The sequence below is a fragment of the Sceloporus occidentalis genome, unplaced genomic scaffold (genome assembly GCF_023333645.1).
Source record: "Sceloporus occidentalis isolate IW3139 unplaced genomic scaffold, rSceOcc1.0.p SCAF_7, whole genome shotgun sequence".
NCBI classification, from domain to species: domain Eukaryota; kingdom Metazoa; phylum Chordata; class Lepidosauria; order Squamata; family Phrynosomatidae; genus Sceloporus; species Sceloporus occidentalis.
The window spans coordinates 7,994,019-8,009,127 of record NW_028316987.1 but is presented as its reverse complement, the minus strand read 5'-3'; the positions used below and the strand labels follow the sequence as shown (position 1 = coordinate 8,009,127).

The following is a 15,109-nucleotide window of genomic DNA, read 5'->3' as shown; positions in this document are numbered from 1 at the left end:
CTGGGAAAGGTGCGAAGGGAGAAGTCTCGCCCCAGAAGTCCTGCTTCCGGAGGGTAGAGGTCCAATCCCCAGAGGATGGAAATTCTGCCCCCGGCACCGGGTAAAACATTTAGTTGGGGCACTCGGCCCTGAGAAGGTTCGCCATCACTGACTTAGAGATTTTTAGAGAGGTGTTCCCTAGGTTATAAAAAATAGTGTTTTTTATTAGCAGTTTTCCCCACATTCATGGGGGACCTTCACCCCTAACCCCAGCAAATGTAGAGGGACCACTGTATATAAATTTAAAATAAATACATAAATAAAATGTCCCGAGTGAGCTTCCACCTCTGTCAAAAAGCCTGAAGACAGTAGAGTCCAAAGTAAAGGAGATACACATTTTTCCTGCTATTTTTTTTTAACTAGATGTCTTTTCCGATTAACCAGCATGTCTCTGCCTTCCCAAAATAAGGACAGGGGGAAATGTGAGTTGTAGGATGCTTACAGCTATGATCCATTATACAGCCCTTCAAAGCCAAGGGACTCCCACAAACACTTTAGGGTCAAAACAGAACTCTCAAATGACTCAAAATGCCCCCAGATATTGGCTAAAATGGCAATTTCCATGAATTCTCCAAGATTTTCCAACTCGGCCTCAGGATCTCAGGATCTCCACCCTCCTCAGTAATGTCTCCAAAGCCCCCTTTTCTTTTCTTTAGAACTGAAGTGGCAGTGGTTTATCGGTTGGTATTATTTTGTTTAATTTATTGTTGTTCTAACTAGTTATTGTGGTTTTAACTTAGATATGCAGTTTAATAACTTTTTAAGAGGGGAGGGAAATATATTGTTTTTATGCTGTATGTTATTTTAATGTTGTAAACCGCCCGGATTGGTTCGCCACAGGGCGGTATATAAATAAAATTTATTATTATTATTATTAATATTATTATTATGCTAGAGAGTAATTAGCTTGAGAAAAACAAATTTTAAAAAGTGAATTTCCAATCACTTCTAAGAACATTTCCACCGTATTTTGTCTGAAAATGCCATATTGCAGCCTGCTGCAAGGTCATGGAAGCAAAAACTCAGCACAGACCTTGCTGCAGTTGTTCATTCCTGATATCCAGGTGGCTCTAACCACCACATAGTTATGGCTGGTGACAGGTTTCCATGTTATATTCCTCCTAGAAAAGAAGTAATTATTTCCCCCTCTTTTGGCCAGCCTTTTGTTCTCTGCTATTATTCACAGATTCTATTTCTCAATTCTGTTATCTTGCAAAAGCAATTCTGTTATCTTGCAAAAGTTTGTGTCTGCCTGTGCCTCTTACCCAAGTGGGTGATATAAATTGGCAATTATGGGGTGAAAATTGTGGTTTTCTCACTTCACCCTCCTCAGGTAGACTCATTCTTAGGTGGAACATGTCTGATCCTGAAATAGGTTCTCGGAGGGAAAAGCTTGAACAGCACACCAAGATCCTGTGAGGGGTTCATTTTATGAGAAACACTATTATATTATGCATGACCTTTCTTTTTAAGGGGAAGACTTAAATGTCAATAGCAACTCCCATTCTTTTATGAGTAGAGGTGGGTTTCTTAATGAGTCAGATAGAATTACTTGGGAGAAGGTGGTCTACTCTGTACAACCCTTTGGTCTGTATACTTTGTTTATAATTTTGTCTCTCTGTAGTTTTTCACATTATGTCTTTCTGTATTTCTTAAAGAAGCAAAATAGCTATGATTTTCAAAGCAGGGAACTTTAGACTAAAGATATCTCAACCCTCATGCTTACACAAAACATGGCCATACCAATGGGCCCTTCTTGTACTTCCACTTCAAGGAAACAAGAGATGTTTTTAATGCCTTAAGACTAAACACTGTCAATTTAAAGCCAAAATTAAGGTTATGAGGCTGCAGGAAATTTGGAACACATATCAACAATTTCCTTCAAGCAAATTCTAAACATTAGCACATTCAAAGTTCCTGTCTTCTCCATCCCAAATAAAGAAATCTACAGTTTTTGTACATAATTTCAATCCAGTGTCAAACAGACGCCATTGTTCTAGAACTGGAGGAAGTGAGAATATTTGCTGTTCAGAGCAGGATGTTTATAAGTGGGATAGCATAATATGTGGCAAAAATAATTAATTAGCCTTACTAAACATATCACTGAACTTCCTTTTGGAGACATCATTTTGTTAGAAAGAGGTAGAGCACAGAGTAGGAGGGAACTTTTACATCTAAGGCTGCAAACCTATTGAAAGCTGCACAAGTGGAATTCTATATATGTCTTACTTGGAACTTAATGATAAGTCCATTAAACTGAACAAGGCTTCTTTCAAATACAGATCAGTTGGCCTGCTAATTGTACTCAGGACCACACTGCAGATCTTAGGAATGGAAAGAAAATTCATTTTTATTTGTTTTCTTGCAAAGAAAGGGCACCTTGCTCTTGTATTTGAAGTGTTCCAAGGAATTGTTCCACCCCGAAATACGTTTGTTTTTTGTACAAAAAAATGCATGTTTCTTGCACATAAACTGTCTCCTGCACAGAATAATTTCTGCAGAGAACAATGCCCCAGAATAATAAATAATAATAATAAAATTTATTTATGTTTCCCCGCCTCTCCCGGTGGATCGAAGCGGGGTTACAGACTAATAATTCTTTGGGTTGGAGAGCAAGCATGGTGTAGGGGTTTGGGCATTGGACTACGACTGGGAAGACCAGGGTTTGAATGCCGGACCAGCCATGTAAACTTACTGGCAAGCCACACTCTCTCAGCCTCAGAAGATGGCAATGACAAACCACCTCTGAAGAAACTTGCCAGGAAAACCTGATGATAGGTTCGCCTTAGGGTCTCTGTAAGTTGGAAATGACTAGAAGGCACACAACAACAACAACAGTTCCCTAGATTCTCCAGTATTTACATTCACAAGATGTAAATACTGGGAAAATACTGTACAGAAATTTTTGTTCTCTCCTGTGGCTAGGAGTTGTTTGCCTGCAAGGGTGATAATAAATAAACACTCACTTCCTGGCAAATCTGCAATCTGTAGCTTTTTCCACCACCAAGATCTGTGTTTCATTTTACCTATTCTTCACCATTATTTAGGGAATGGAGTTATTAGTGGGATTATACTGTTTACTTGAGATGGAAATTTAAGGTGCAAGAAGGGTTCATTGGTGTATCCTTTGGGAGTAAACATGGGCAGAGGTGGAATCTGCCTGTGGACCTAATTTCCTTGCTTAGGGGATATAGCTGAAACCATAGCAGACTACACTGAGAGTTGTTGGGTTTTTCCTTGGGGGAGTTATTTTCAGTTTGTGTGCTTTGCTTTCTTCAAGGAGCTCAGACTAGTATGTTGGCATTTGTCTGAGGATTGTTTTGTTTCATGTGAGATCCCTTAGTTTAATAAATGCTTAATCTGAAGAGGAAACACCTACCAGCTCAGAGAGTCAAGAGTTTCAGTTTTCATTTCTGACTCTGCCACAGCCTGTCTTGTAGGTCATATGGCAATGGCTATGGCAAATCACTGCTGAAAGATTCTCATCAAGATTATTGTCAAGAAAACCCCGTGATAGGGTCACTTTAGTTCTCCATAAGTCCAAAACTACTTGAAGGCACACAACAACAACAAATTTTGCTTTAGTTTCCCACCCTGTGTCCTACACTTCCCCTAAGACTTTGAAACCTACTAACTTTCTATACTGAAGAAAGACTGCCTAGCCCCATATGCAGAAAATATTCTCAGTAGTAAGAAGTGTTAAATGTATCTGATGTGTATTGCACATGCATGTTGTGAGAGCCAGCATGGTATAGCAGTTTGAGTATTGGACTGTGACACCAGAGACCAGGGTTTGACTCCCAGCTCAGCCATGGAAATCCACTGGGTAATCTTGGGCAAGTCTCACACTCTTAGCCTCAGAGGAAGACAAAGGCAAACCCCCCTTTGAACAAATTTTGTCAGGAAACTCTGAGATAGGTTTGCCATAAGTTGGAAACACCTTGAAGGCACACTACAAGAATTGTGTTTTGTATTTCAATTCCCCATCAGGGAGCAGATTGAAAGGATTAAGTATGCATGGCATAGCAAAGGGTTGGGCTCATGGATACTCTCTAATTGATCCAGTTTGGCAAGGACAGTCCTGATTAATCTTCCATCATCTCATTTTGTCTCCGGCTTTTAAAATGGTTTTGTTTCTTCCTTTTTTGCCCACTTTCCCTTTTGCTGAGTTCAGAGTGAAAAAATAGTTTCCAATCAATTAACTCAACAAGAGGAAGAAGAAAAGATGGGTGGAATCTTGCTTTTCCCTGTGGGCTCAAGCAAAAGCAAGCTGCTATAGGTCTCTTAGCCTGTGAGTTCTGCCCTACAAATAATTTTTGCCATCTTGACCACATTCTCACGTTGCTTGGCCACACATGTCCCAGTTGTAATCTGTAAAATAATGGATAGTTTGCTACCATAGTACAATAAAGAATTGCATATGCATGATAGCAGGCTAATCTAGATAGCCCTTCTGGTTCCTTCCAACTGTACAATTCTATTATTTTATTATATATACATATTACATAGTGCTTCCAGTGGCTTCTTGGTGCTTTCCTTTAAGTCTTTCTGTGTGTGCCTGTCTACTTATGGCAGCCCCATAAATATCAAAGGGTTTTCTTAAGCAATGAATACTCATAGGTGGTTTTGCCAGTTCCTTCCTCTGTAATGTAGCCTACAGTATCTGTTATTCATTGACAGTCTCCTATCTTCCAACCAGGGCTGACCCTGTTTGGCTTTGAAAATCAGACAGGATCTGGTGCCTTTAGCTTTCTTTTCCACCCTTTGCAATCACAGTCCTCCTTCAAGGTGTTCCTCTTTGCTGATGATGTGTGGGTGTCTGTTTTTAAAGTACCTGAGCAGGATTAGAGCAAAGCGAAAACAGTATCGATGGATACAGAGACTTTCTAGATGACAACTCCCAGAATCATCTAGCTAGGCTATGGCTGAAAGGTCTGTCTATGCTTGAACCTTTGCACCCAGCACTTGGTTTAATTGTGTAATGGTAAAGCAGGGGTGCAGGAACTTGATGGTAGGTAGGTAGGTAGGTAGATAGATATTTTTACAGACACCCCAACATCTACTAGCTAGAGCCAGATAACAAAATTTTTGTTTCTGGCAGGCATTTGTATGCTATAAATTATGGAACTGGGTGCTTCTGAGCACCTGTTCATCCCAGGAATTTATGAGCCACAACTACCAAGGTCACAAGCCAGTTAATTCCAAAATCCACTTATCTTTTTCTCCCAAGCTTCATCAGTTACCTACTGGAGGGGAGAATTTTTAATCAGTGCTGTTGTTTTGATTACACTATTATTATTATTATTACTATTATTATTATTATTAACCTTTATTTATAAAGCACTGTAAATTTACACAGCACTGTACATACACCAACTGGATGGTTCCCTACCCTCAGGCTTACAATCTAAAAAGACACGACACAGAAGGAGAAGGGAGTGGTGGAGGGGAAGGGGATGAGGGCCAGCAGTTCTTCTCTACCTCCAAGGCCTGGATCAGGGGAGATGGACTGGAGGGAGGGCTTGGCTTCTTAATGGATGGTTAATCTTCTTCCACGGAGGCCTGTTGGAGCTAGCCAGCCTCTCTAGTAGGGTAAGACATACAAAATACATAGCAATACAGGAAATGATTCAATAAAACAGGCGACAAAAGAACATCAAATAGCAAGTGACAATTATGCAATGCCTGGGAAGGCTTCTCTGAACAAGATGGTCTTCAGCTCTGATTTGAAGCTGGTTAAAGAAGTGATGGCTCTTGCTCGCGGGGGAAGAAGGTTCCAGGAGTGAGGAGCAGCGAGTGAAAAGGGGTGAATCCGAGATGGGGCAGAGGAAATCCTGGGCTGGGACAGCAGACCTTGACTACCAGAACGGAGTCACTAAAGCACTGCTTTCAAACATTACAAGTTGTCTAGTGCAAAAAAAATCCTGCATAATTTCAAAATACTTAGAAAGACGTATGGTAATCTCTGTTAACAAGTTGTTGCATTTTCCTGGTCTCATCACCGAAGAGGTCCATCATTCATACTTAGACACCTGTGCTCACTAGTGGATGGTATAGCAGTCTCTATGGAACAACTGGATTAGGGATTTGTAGCAGTGGCCTGATCTGCACTGCAGAAATAATACAATTTGACACTGCTTTAACTGCCATGGTTCCATCCTAGGGAATCCTGGAATTTGTAGTTTGTTATGGCACCACCACTCTATGAGGCTACAAAACTACAGCTCCCATAATTCCATAGCATTGAGCCATGGCAATTAAAGTGGTGACAAATTGTATTATTTCTGCAATGCAGATGAGGCCAGTGTTACTTGTGGTTTACTAGCACAGCTTAGCTTCTTTCCACTGTTGTGATTCACTGCTGCAGGGACAATATCCCACTGTTGACAAGCTGCTCTGTTTGATTATGAAAGTGGACATTATCAACTCACCAAGGTGGCAGTTACCATGGCCAAAGGTTATGATATAATAAAAAAAAGCATTACTGTCTATCCTGAGTTTTGCTTGTTTACTTTTGTCTGGTCATCATAAAAACATTCCTCTGAATGTGACATTGATTTCTTATCCTGCCATTATCATGTGACATATAACTTCAGTACTTGGGGCAGGCTGCACTTCCGTTATTCCTACATTTCAACATTTTATTCCCAAATTTTAAAAAAACATTTCTTCTGTTTTTCATTGCACCCCATTTTAAGTGTATTCTGTATATAGTGGTGGAAACTCACAAATACAGTGAGTTGTGAATCATATAGCGGCCAGCCTGTCATCACTCCAGCATAACAGATCAGAAAAGATTGTTTGTGCTAGGCTGATGGAAATCATAATGCTGAAATTGGGGTTGAGGGAGACGTCAGGCTACTAAAGCGGGGAGATACCACATAACCTCCCATGACAGCAGAGAGAGAGCGTGAGAGAGAACACACCTGGAGACACAACAAATGTCATGCATTTTACATTGTCGGGTTTATCAAAGCATGAAAAAAAGTTAAGCCTAATGTGGGGAAATGAGGCTGAACAAATCATGATAAGGAGTACATAATTGCCTTGCCGGAAAGCAAATGCAGTGCCCCATGTACAAATAATCCTCTAGCTAGAGCATGACAATTCTCTCATCTTATTTGCTTCTCTGTGTGTCTCAGCTGAAAGTCTGGACAAGTTCATGTTGCACCAGATATCCCTGCGAAAGTGTAATGTGCTCAGTTCCAAAATGGCTTAATAGAATCTGCCAACATTTTAAAACTACACAATAATATGAGGTAATATATCATACAGCAGTAGTTTCATTGATGTGCATCTTTCAAAATGATTTCCTGGTAAGTTGTTTTCATGGCCAATAGCTTTGTTTCTAATATTTTTGAAATTCTGGGGAAGTCATTTGCCCTCTTCTCTGACTTTGCACCATGTATTAGAGACCTTGGTGATTTGGAGATTCTTTTGGTGATTTTTCACCCTCCAAGGTCCAGTTCCTTCTTGGCTTGGACCTGGGAAGTAGGGCAGACACTTGTCCTTGCAGTGATTCTGGATCTCGGAGACATTTCCAAGTGCTTCCAGAGCTCTGCTTCCTATCATAATCACAAGGCCTCTTAGTAGCAGATTGTTGGCCTGCACAGATTTGGCAGTTTAATGGATTTGGACTGCATGTTGTAGAATCATAGAGTTGGAAGAGACCTCAAGGGCCATCATGTCAAGCCTACTGCCACGTAGAAATAAACAATGAAAGCACTCCCAACAGAAGGCCATCCAACCTCTGTTTAAAAACCTCCAAAGAAGGAAACTCTACTACACTCTGAGGCAGTCTGTTCCACTGTTGAACAGGACTTACTGTCAGGAAGTTCTCCCTAATGTTGAGTTGGAATTTCTTTTTCTGTAGTTTGAATCCATTACTCTGAGTCCTGTTCTCTGGAGCTGCAGAAAACAAATTTGCTCCCTCGTCAGTTTATTCCTTACAAATATTAAAACAGACCTATCATATCACCTTTTAACCTTCTCAAGGATCCCTTGTGGTGGAGCAGGTAAATGCTGGTACTGCAGCCACAAGGTTGTGAATTCGAACCCAGGGGGCTCCAGGGTGACTCAGCCTGCCATCCTTTTGTAGGTCAGTAAAATGAGCATGCGGCTTGTTGGAGACAGTTAGCTTACACGTTATAAACCAATTAGAGAGTGCTTAATTCACTATGAAGCAGTATAGAAATGTAAGTGCTATTGCTGCTTTTGCTATTGCTCTTCTCCAAGCTAAACACTCTGCTCCCTAAGTCACTCATATTGTGTATGATTTCTTTACAACCTGTGGTCTAAAGCAATTTAGGTTACTTGTACTGTGTAATGTGTGGTGGTGGATGACCTCTTGTACAAATTGAAAAGAAGACGGATCAGATTCTTGTAGGGCGGTGCAATCAGAGGTGAGATGTTGGCAATATCACCTATTGGGGAGTAGGAATGGGAAGGTGGTGTTGTACTTGCATCCTACCTGTGTCCATTCCATGGATATCTATTTGGCCATTGTGGCAACAATACAGGGCTGGGTAGATCTTTGGTTCAATCCAGTGTATGTAGTTCTTCTTATGTGCTCATTATTTGAATAGCTACTACAGTAACCCTATCAACCGTTATGGTTTATCATTTCCATTCAACAGATAATTAGTTTGTGGGGGCTGAATGTGTAAATGATGGCATTTATCCAGAACAGATGCTAGCAGTTTCATCACAGCTGATAACTAAAGGGAACTTTTCTGGAGAAGATGCAAAAATTCTGTTCTCACCCCAGTCCTATGCATATAAAATTCAGCCTTTGACAGGGTTCAAATGGCTTGACCAAAGCTGGCATGATCTGAAGTCAAGGAGCACTTGCTGAAATGAAGGGCTCTTAATCCCCCACCTCCCAAGTGATGCTGCCATTTCGAGCATTGAAGAGCATTTTCTTCTGAGAATTTGGATCAAGCAATATTTCCATATTTCATCGCCATCTCTTATTTTAATTGGAGAATTAAATAGATAATGATCTGGCTCCAAATCAGATCTTCTAGCATGCAGATGTGATAGCCAGCCCGCCAAATGTTCTCTCTACAGCCTGATGAATGGTAGCTAAATAACTGCTAGCAAAGAGGCAAAGACCAATGAAGGTGGCTTTTCAGCAGGCAGATGATGGCCATGCTTTCCTTCTCTCATCAGTTTCTTAGTCACCTACTAGCAAGGCTGTTATTTCAAAGATGGTTTACAATGTAAAAAAAGCAATGAGTTGAGGAAGTACACCAAGTCTATGAAAGCTTATTCTGCTACATCTTTCGCTCTATTAGTCTCAAAGGTGCTACAAGAATATAAGCTCCCTTTCCATACTGACATTTGCAGGCTGACACATTTATGTCTCTGAATTCTACTCCAATATAAAAAATTCAGTGTTTATAATTTAAATCTTTTCAAAATATTTCATTTAAAACTTCAAATATTTAACATGTCACTTAGCATTTATTTTGCACCTCTCAGTTATAGATATGCCTCAGTTAATGAAGTAAATGTGTTCCTTGGTATTCTTTAGCTGAAATTTTGGTACCAGAGGCATGGAAATAACATAGCATGGAAATAACATAGAAAGAATAGGGATGAGTTCCTGCACGCACACACACACAAAAAAGCAATGCAACATGTTTCACCAAACCTTCTATCCAAAATTAACAGTATGTACCTGTGAAATGAAACAACCAGATCAGGCAAGCCTTGCATAAATAAACAAAAACATTTGGAACCTTCTACAGACAGCATTTGAGAGCGCTTTCCAAAGAACATCTAAGAATGACTTTTCCTTTTACTAGGCCCTGTTTTTCTTACAAATTTCATTTTGATGGCCAGACATAGAGATCTGTGTTTCTGTAACATGCTAGGACTATCTGGTGATAAGGCAGGGTTATATACTGTTTTTTCCTTTTGTCTCTGTTTCTCTATTCATTGATGCTCAGTGGGAGATTCTGGAGGTAGCTGTTTACTTTGGCTGTTTTAGGCAAGCACACATCGCTACAGTAAGATTGGCTAGATAGAATATGTGCTTTCCCTGCTTAAGCCTTATTGCATTGTTTACACATTGTTTACACACTGTTTACACACTGCTGCAATCTACTACTGAAAGTCTGTGTTTCTCTAGCACCCCATCCTCCAGATGATGATGCTACTAAACAAACCTTCCTGCTAGACAGATGACAAAGAGCAAGTCTAAACTTTCCATAAAACACAGGTTTGCTCTGGGTTTTCCACACCATTAGTACAGACATTGAGACAAATTTGACATAAGTAGTTGATGGCAAATTTGACATAAGTGTCCATACGTTCCCCCATTCTGAGGTTACTTCATAGTAAAATATCAGCACACGAGCCAGTTTCCCTGAATAATTTTTGGCTACATATCCGTAGCTGCTCCATTTAATTAATTTATTTATTCATGTCCATCAAGCAGAGTTTGTTTATCACTGACAGGCAGTTAATGGGAGCTATGCAGGAAAAAAATTCTGCCAAGCAGATATACTGATACTCAATTAAGTACACAAATGCAGCATCCTTTTAAAAATGGCAACCAGGTTGCTTGAACTTCCAACAGTTTCCTAAGAATTGTCGCTTCTTGACAGGAACATCCATGTGACCTCCATTCCCTTATCCTACTCCATCCACTACAAATTCCTCCCTCTGCCATCAGTGTGAATCCACTAGTCATACATTTGCATATCTGAATTTTTCAGGAACTTTTGGAACAAAACTAATAAACTTTTTCCTGTGGATTAAAGCCCTCAGACTCCCAAAAGCCCTGCGCTCATCACAAATTGATCAGAACGTTATGTAGCTAGTTTGCAGCCAATCCAAAGCAAGTAAAGAGTTTTTAAATAGTAGGCAGTCCCAAAGAAGAATGGGGATGTATAAAGACTTTGAAAGAAGGAGCATTTTTCATCAGAGGCTTTGTCAATTGAGGTATGTCTGTATTCGCATAGCTTTACATATCCAGATATTATTTTAGTAACACCTTTTCAACAGTTCTGTATGTGAGGCTAGTATTATTAACCTTAAATTTGCATATAGATGGCCGAGATACAGTTTGCCCGAGTTAGTGCAGTGAATTCTTGGTGAAGATGAAATTCAAGCCAGGGACTTCCCAGGTTGTGCTTTTTAAACACACCCTGCAACAGCCCACGAGTTTTAATATAGTCTCCTTATTATTTGTAATTTCTCTGAAAAACAACATTTGAGGTGTTAGCTTGGGTTCATTGATCAATAGCACTTCTCTGAGCACTCAACAGCAACTGAAAATTGTGCTGCATTTTCTGTTCGTGATGGAAAGCCCAGAGCATATTTGTTGTTGGTAATCCCCAGGATTTTTCTTTCTATACATGAAAAGGACCAAGTCACACACAGAATTAAGTTGATCAGATTTGATCAGGAGTTTAGGCTTCTTTCAAAGTCACAGTATAAATTGCATATACAGTCAGCCCTCCATATTCACGGATTCTGTAACCACAGATTCAACCATCACAGCTTGAAAATATTTTTTAAAAATAAAAAAATTGCAAAAAGCAAACCTTGATTTTTGCCATTTTATACGAGGGACACCATTTTACTTCACCGATGGATATAATGGAACTTGTGCATCCATGGATTTTGGTATCTGTGGGGAGCCCTGGAACCAAAGAGAGGAAACCAAAGGCCCACTGTAAGACTAACTCTGAGAATATCCCATTCAGCCAGTGGCCATGTTGGGTGGGAGCATCTGGGGCTGAGGTCCAAAAAAGTAACTTTTCCAAGATCTGCATATAGCACCTCAAGCCCTTCAACATCTGCAGGACCAAATCTTTTCCCCTTCATTCTTTCTTAACCCCAAAATTCATAGCCGATAATTCAGAGAGCCAGCATGGCAAAGTGTTTTGAGGGTTGGACTACGACTCTAGAGACCAGGGTTCGATTTCCTGCTCGGCCATGAAACCCACTGGATGGCCTTGGGCAAGTCACATGCTCTCAGCCTCAGGGGAAGGCAGTGGCAAACCTCATCTGAACCAGTCTTGCCAAGAAAATGATACATTCACCTTATATTTACCCATGATACATTCGCCTTAGGGTCACCATAAGTCAGAAACAACTTGAAGGCACACAACGACGAAGCATTAAGAAAGTGCATCCAGTCTGCAGTACATATGAATCATCTTGTAGTCTTGATTTCTGGGTTTAAAAAGGGTCAGGTGCCCCATGATAGGAAAGATTAGTGTATCTCTTTGCGGTGCTGGAGAGCAATTGACAGTCAGATTGGACAGTACTGGGCTGGATCAACTCATAGTCTGACTTAGTATAAAATAGTTTCCTGTGTTCTTTCTACAGCTGATGTGGAAATGGTTCAGCTCTCCATATGTTGTCCGACTGCAGCTGTTAGCAGCCAGTTCACTGTAGAGTAGCTGGACTAAAAACTGGAGACAGCTCCTGTAACTTTAATAATTGTGGAGAAGATGGAATTTAAGGAGGTGTTGCTTATTATGTGGCAAGCAATACCTGCTGAAATTCTCTCTTCTGCACATCCATTAAAGCAGTGGTTCCCTAATTTTCAGCTCTGCAGATGGCTTGGACTTCAGCTCCCAGAATTCTTGACTGGGGCTTCTGGGAGTTGACAAAACACCTGGAGGACCAAAGTTTGGGAACAAGGTACAGGAGCCCTCTCCAGTTTGCATTTTGACAAACGTAAGAGCCTCCCCATGCTACAAACCTCAGGATTCCATAGGATTCAGCCATGAATCATGATAGCTAAGGTAGAATCATAGAGCTATAATTATGTAGTGTGAAAGGGCTCTAGGGCATAATAATCTGAAAGTGGCTGGCACACAGCATTCCCATCCATCCCCATCAGGCTTTCCATTTGTTTTTCCAAGTGACAATATTCCATGGCAATTTATCATGCTGTGTTCCACCAGACTTTCTGGAGGGTGTGCTTCTCTCCTCTTGCAATTTTTAAACAAACTTTTCCCCCCTGCCAACCATAGTGTTCCTGAGCATGCTGATAATGTCTCTCAGTGGCCCCATGTTGTAGCTCAGACAACTGATCTAGAAGGACTGGCTGTTTCGTTAACATCATTTTATGTAAGCATGTGTCAGAGCTTGGCTGTTTGCATGTCATGATCATAGATTTTAAAGCCACAAAGTTCTGCTTTGTAAAGCTTTTGAGAAGGTGATCGTCAGGTGCTGCCCCAAGGTTCTTCTTCCTCTTTTTTTAATTTCTTTTGAAAACACAAAGGGGTTTCCTACATGCTGTCATGCCTCATTTTCCTTCTTAGATAGGGGATGAGTACAGTAGATTTGCATCGGGCGAAAGGAAACCCATTGTTGAGAGTATAGCTCAGGCATTTCCTAATAATCTTGGGGAGGATAACTGGATATTGTTGCCATACAGTTCCCATTATCCCCCTTCCCAGTGGCTGGGGATGGTGGGGTTTGTAGTCCAGCAACATCTGAAAGCGAAATGGTTGTCCAACACTTTTTAAACCCTTTATTCCCAGTGTGGAAGTTTTTTTTTAAATGTGATGGTCCTGTCTTCTTACCCTCCATTCCTGTGCTAATCTTGAGCAGTAGACTTCAGGGAGTAGAGGAGCATTGACATGGTACCGGAAGACGGAAATTTAAGTTTGACATTTACCTATGCAAAGGCCTGGAGAAAACCCAGAAAAATTCAGAAAGAAAAAACTAGCTTCTATTGCTATTTTTTTTAAAAAGAAAACTTCCCCTCCCACTAGATTGTGTATAGTATTAGATCATTGCATTTCTTAAACTTGGTTTCCCTTTCTAATTCCTTTTTATGGGAAAGAGTACTTTATGTCTGCTTGAAACTATGGTACTAGAGGTGATTTCCCCTGTTTTAATAATGTTGATGGTTTCTTCTGTTTTTATTGGGGGGTTTTATGTATTAAGAGACTGACAAAACTGAAGAGGCTTACTTGAGGATCTTGTAGCTCCTTTTGTAATAAAAAAGAAAAGAAAAAAATTAAACAGGGAATTCAAGTAATAAATTGTACTTTTAATGCAACAGACATTATAATTTTATGCCAAACAAAATTTTGTGTCCCTAAAGTGATAAAGTGATTTTTACTGTAAAAGGTATATCATATTTTTTTCAGTTTTTCTGAAAATTTCTGCTTTTTTCCTTACAAAGGGAAGAGAGAAGTCTGCTTCCATAGTTTCAACATTTCTGGAAATTTGACATCTCTAGTGATGTGGCTTACTTTGTAAGTTATCCTTCCAGCCTTTGGTAGAGTAGAGAATGCTGTCTCATTACCTTTCTATTCCAATAAGTCTGTGATTCTTAATTTGTGCAGCAGAACATGTATTCTGTGCTTTATTTTAATTTCTCGTAAGCTACCTTGGGTCTTGTGCTGGACGAAAGTCAAGATATAAATGAAAAAATAAATACATGAAATTGCTGGTCATGAAGTAAGATTGATTTGCCAGTCAGTTCCTGTATATGAAATCAGAGAGTAAGGTGGGGCTTGTTCTTTGCCCTCAGGCCAGCTCTGTAGGGTGATGTATCTTCCATTAAACCATACAGGAAAAGCATATATTGTACCATAGTTTTCCATTTCTCAGAAGCTTATAATATCTTTTTCTCCCCTGCTCTTATCTTCATTTTTGCACATCAGAGTCCTATCTTGTCTTACTGGATGCCAGCTAAACAGTCTTCATTTTGCTTTTGAGGAAATAAGGGGCGATAGGGAGGGAATGCCAGAAAAAAAATTAGAATGTTGTATGAATATGCACAGATATTGGTAACAATATTCTGCAAACGATAAGAAGTTGTCTTGATGGAAGAATGGAACCAGAAAATGTGCCACATACTACTTATTGTATACATTTACATTACAAACAGCCAGGAAGTTTTGGTATAAATGTTTAAGCAGGTGTTAACTCTGGATTTTTAGAATGCAGTGGTTTTATGTTGGAATTGAATAAATCCTTAGGATTGACTAGGAGAAAAAAATGTGGGTATGATCTGTTTTGATCATTCAAAACATATCAAACAAACATCTTCAAACTTGTGCCCTCCAAATCTGCGGGACTACAGCCT

General features: G+C 40.0%; 1 protein-coding gene across 5 annotated transcripts in view; it reads left to right on the top strand.

Moving 5' to 3' along the window:
- The window catches only part of LOC149309112 (signal transducer and activator of transcription 3), a 55,606-nt gene that overhangs the window by 12,046 nt on the left and 28,451 nt on the right, over positions 1-15,109 (top strand). The window contains exon 1 of one of the 5 annotated variants that reach the window (XM_089531815.1): positions 14,249-14,273. The exons of the other annotated variants lie outside the window; for them this stretch is intronic. The gene's annotated coding sequence lies outside the window, so the exon portion shown is untranslated. Of the gene's footprint in view, positions 1-14,248; positions 14,274-15,109 lie in introns of those variants that run through there. 5 annotated transcript variants of the gene reach the window in all.